The following is a 5,224-nucleotide window of genomic DNA, read 5'->3' as shown; positions in this document are numbered from 1 at the left end:
GCAGTGAGCCGACAAGTTCCCCTGCTACCCGGCTTTGTTTAGCTGAATCAGGCCTCACAGAGGCTGAGGCTGTGGTCCTGGGGAGCTGGACACTTTCAAATTCAAGGGTATTCCCCTTCCTGGGCCTTAGCCCCTGCCTATTCTCCAGAGACTTGGGCTCAAAATGACTTCTTTCACTGGCTAAAAATGCCTATCCTTCAGCTTTGACCTAGGGAACCTGGCTGAGCTAGCCCCCCAGTTCAAACTAATTCAGAGGAATCATTTTCTTTTTTAAAAAATTGATTAAAAAATAATTTTATTTATTTATTTTCAGCTGTGCTGGGTCTTCGTTGCTGTGCAGACTTTTCTCTAGTTGCAGCAAGCAAGGGCTATTCTTTGTTGTGGTGCGCAGGCTTCTTGCGTCGGCTTCTCTTGTTGTAGAGCAGGGGCTCCAGGGTACTTGAGCTTTGGTAGTTGCGGTGTGTGGGCTCACTAATTGCAGCTCCCAGGCTCTAGAGCGCAGGCTCAGTAATGGTGGCGCACAGACTTAGTTGCTCCATGGCATGTGGGATCTTCCTGGACCAGGGATCCAACCTGTGTTTCCTGCATTGGCAGGCAGATTCTTTACCACTAAGCCTTTTTCTTTCTTTTTGAAATATTTATTTTTTTGGTTGTGTCATGGGATCTTCAGTTTTCCTTGTGGCATGTAGGATCTTCAGTTACAGCATTCGGGATCTAGTTCCTTGACCAGGGATCAAACCCGAGCCCCGAGTCCTGCCCCACTGGACTGCGAGGGAAGTCCAAAGGAATTATTTTCGGACTCAAATCTGACAGTGTCACTCCTCTGCTCAGGAAACCTCCAGAGCTCTCCATCACACCCGGGAGGAGGCAGGAGCCTCTTATCCAAAGGTTTAAGGCCTGCCATGCCCCGACCCCTGCCCACCCTTCTCCTCCATCCTCTACACCAAACCCAGAATGAAATCACATTCCTTCCCATGCCCTTGCCCTCCCCAGCCCCTGGATTCTCATACCCTCTGAACTTTTCTATAAGCTGTGCCTTCTGCCTGGGACACCCCCCTGCCTCCCAAATGGCCAGCCCCTACTCAGCCTTCAGTGCTCAGCCCACGGCATCTCTTCAGGAAAGACTTCTCTGACTTTCCTGACACAGTTCTGAGCACATTGTGTGGACCTTGCCTGGATCCAGATCTGTCTCCCCAATAGACCAGCGACTCCCTCAAGAGCAGGAGATGATTGGATTCATCCCTGGAGTCCCATTGCTCAGCACAGGGCTGGAGGCGAGAAGGGAATGGTTTGATAAATAGATACCTGCTGCTCTTTCTAGAAGAATTGACCAGACTTGGGTGTCTGATTATGGTAGTAGGGTTCATGGTGGAAATGAGAACAGAGAATAATATTTTAGGGGAAGGTGGTGAGTTGTTTAAGGAATGCCTTCATCATGGTCCCTTCAAAAACAGACTCTAAGACGAGAATTGGGGTGCAAGAACTGTATTGGGGAGCCGATCACAGTCAGGGCTGTGAAGGAATGAGGAGGAGAGACAAAGAAAGGAGAAAGTCAGTAAAGATATGTTGATGAAAAGGTTACCACTATGGGACTTCCCTGGTGGTCCAGTGGCCAAGACTCTGAGCTCCCAATGCAGGGGATCTGGGTTCAATTCCTGGTCAGGGAACTAGATCCTGCATGCCACAACTAAGACCCAGTGCAACCAAATAAATAATTAACAAATAAAATATTTTTTAAAGAAGTTACCACTTTGACAATCCCAGCGGGGACCCTCTGAGACACTATGGGGAACTCATCTCAGAATTGACCCCCAGGAACCACAGAGCTGGGAGAATTATTCACCATTCCCTATCTCTAACTGGCTGGAGGTTCTGAGGTTACAGAATCCCACCCACCCACCCAGGCCCTCCTCCAGACAAAAACTCAGGAAGCATCTGGGGACACTGAGGGTCTGGGAAGTGTCTGCATATGACTTCCCAGATGGGCCAGGTGGATACAGGTAGGGCACCCACAGCATCTGCTTCAGCAGGTGATGAATTTGAAGTGTCTGGCCAAGTGGTCCAGCGGGTAAGAATCCACCTTGCAATGCAGAGGACTTAGGTTCCATTCCTGGTCAAGATCCCACCTGGTCGGGTGGCATAAGATCCCACATGCCACGGGACAACAAAGCCCGAGCACCACAACTAGAGAGAAGCTCATGCGCCACAACCAAGCCCCGACACAGCCAAATAAAATAATTTTTAAAAGTGAAGGGTCAGGAAGAAATCTAGGGGCAAGTATCAGAGGACACATTAGGGTTGTAGGCACTTAAAATTAGATCTCTGTGGCTTCCCTGGTGGCTCAGTGATAAAGACTCCACTGGCAATGCAGGAGCCGCTGGAGACGTGAGTTCAGTCCCTGGGTAGGGAAGATCCCCTGGAGGAGGGCATGGCAACCCATGCCAGTATTCTTGCCAGGAGAATCCCATGGACAGAGGAGCCTGGAAGGCTACAGTCCATGGGGTCGCAGAGAGTCACAGACTGAAGTGACTGAGTACGCACACACCTGCGCTCATCAGAGCCTGCAGAGCGCTGCGTGACGTGGCACCTTGTTCCTCTCTGACCACATCTCCTATGACTCTCCCCTGCTCGCTCTAATCAACCACATTGGCCTTCTTTCCTTTCTTCCAATACACCAAGCTCGTTACTACCTCCTGGCCTTTGCACTTGCTCTTTCCTCTGCCTGGGGTGCTCTCCTCAGGCTCTTTGCTCAGCCTTCAGAGTCTCAACGTAGATATTACATATTCACAGAGGCCTTCTCTGATGCTGTGGTTCCTGTACCTCCTTCCCCACCTTGTCTTAGTTCTCTATTTTTTTCCTTCTCACCTTTCCTCCTTCCCTTCCTTCTTCATTCCTTCTTTCATTAGCAAACATTTTTCAAGTACTTACCACCTGCTAGCCAAAAAAACATCTATTTCTGCTCTATTGACTATGCCAAAGCCTTTGACTGTGTGGATCACAATAAACTCTGGAAAATTCTGAAAGAGATGAGAATACCAGACCACCTGACCTGCCTCTTGAGAAACCTATATGCAGGTCAGGAGGCAACAGTTAGAACTGGACATGGAACAACAGACTGGTTCCAAATAGGAAAAGGAGTACGTCAAGGCTGTATATTGTCACCCTGCTCATTTAACTTATATGCAGAGTACATCATGAGAAATGCTGGGCTGGAAGAAGCACAAGCTGGAATCAAGATTGCCGGGAGAAATATCAATAACCTCAGATATGCAGATGACACCACCCTTATGGCAGAAAGTGAAGAGGAACTAAAGAGCCTCTTGATGAAAGTGAAAGAGGAGAGTGAAAAAGTTGGCTTAAAGCTTAACATTCAGAAAACGAAGATCATGGCATCTGGTCCCATCACTTCATGGCAAATAGATGGGGAAACAGTGGAAACAGTGTCAGACTTTATTTTTGGGGGCTCCAAAATCACTGCAGATGGTGACTGCAGCCATGAAATTAAAAGACGCTTACTCCTTGGAAGAAAAGTTATGACCAACCTAGATAGCATATTCAAAAGCAGAGACATTATTTTTCCAACAAAGGTCCGTCTAGTCAAGGTTATGGTTTTTCCAGTGGTTATATATGGATGTGAGAGTTGGACTGTGAAGAAAGCTGAGCACCGAAGAATTGATGCTTTTGAACTGTAGTGTTGGAGAAGACTCTTGAGAGTCCCTTGGACTGCAAGGAGATCCAACCAGTCCATTCTGAAGGAGATCAGTCCTGGGATTTCTTTGGAGGGAATGATGCTAAAGCTGAAACTCCAGTACTTTGGCCACCTCATGCCAAGAGTTGACTCATTGGAAAAGACTCTGATGCTGGGAGGGAATGGGGGCAGGAGGAGAAGGGGACGACCGAGGATAAGATGGCTGGATGGCATCACTGACTCGATGGACGTGAGTCTGAGTGAACTCTGGGAGTTGGTGATGGACAGGGAACCCTGGTGTGCTGCGATTCATGGGGTCGCAAAGAGTCAGACACAACTGAGCAACTGAACTGAAATGAGACAGCAACTTGGATACTGGACAGATAACAGCAGAACAAATGTGTCATTTGACAGACAAGCTCCCAGGAGCTTGCCTTCATTTCAGAAATAAACAAGCATGGGACTTCCCTGGTGGCTCAGTGCTTGAGAATCCACTTTCCAAGGCAGGGGGCAAGGATTCCATTCCCTGGTCGGGTAACTAAGAGCCCACATGCCTAGGAGAACCTAAGCCTACTTGCTGCAACTACAGAGGCCAGTAAAAAAAATAAATAAATGAACAAGCAACAAATACCTGTTTGCATTAGTGATAAGTGAGGGACTAGGGAGGTGCTATGGGTGGAAACTAGGAAAAAGAACCAGCTTTACCTAGGCCATCAGGGGAGTTTCTGTACTTTATCACACTTGTCATTGCGGTTTTGTTTCTCCCTCCCCCACCCCTCCCCCCCCATCTGTCTCTCCTACGAGACCAGGAGTCCAAGGAACATGTTTCTCAGCACCCAGCATGGACCCTAGCACAATACGTAGTCAACGAACTCTTGGGAAATGAATGGCTCAAGACTAGGAGGCAGTTACAAGCCAAGGGATGGACAGCACTCTCCAGGGAGGATTTGTGAAAGAGGAAGAGCCGGAGGCTTAGGAAGATCCAGGAGGGGAGCTTCAGAAAGGAAAGAATCTGGGGAAGGTGGTTTGCCCAAAGCCAAGGCAGAGAACCTCACCTTTGGCTCTTGCCCACACCATAGCTGTTCTCCTTAGCTGTTAGCCCCTCTTTGAGCTGGAAGGGCCTTTGGGGATCCATTGTTTCTAGCCTCAAAGGTCCCTGTAGTTAGAGCAGGAATCTAGGCTTCCTTCCTAGGGAACTGTAGGGTCTAAGATACTGGGCTTAGAAAGACCACTGGTGTTTGGGGATTCAGATACAGCCTGAACCTCTCCACACCTAAGAACCCCTGGTCTCACCCTTCTCTGCAGGGCTTGGTTCGTGTGTCACCTCCTCCAGGAAGCCCTCCTTGACTTCCAAGCTGAGTTATAAGCCTCTTTCTAGTTCATACAGCTCCCAGTTTCCCTCAGTCAGTGCCCTGACCACACTAAGTGCCATCTTCTGCCTAAAGCAGATGTTCTAAGTCAATACTAGTATGAGAGAAGCTGAAATTTAATGCTCAGATCCAAAGGGTGGGAATAAATTGGCACTTTTGAATGGAG

This window comes from Ovis canadensis, chromosome 24 (genome assembly GCF_042477335.2).
Source record: "Ovis canadensis isolate MfBH-ARS-UI-01 breed Bighorn chromosome 24, ARS-UI_OviCan_v2, whole genome shotgun sequence".
Classification (NCBI taxonomy): domain Eukaryota; kingdom Metazoa; phylum Chordata; class Mammalia; order Artiodactyla; family Bovidae; genus Ovis; species Ovis canadensis.
The sequence above is the reverse complement of the archived record's forward strand: the minus strand, read 5'-3'. Positions refer to the sequence as shown.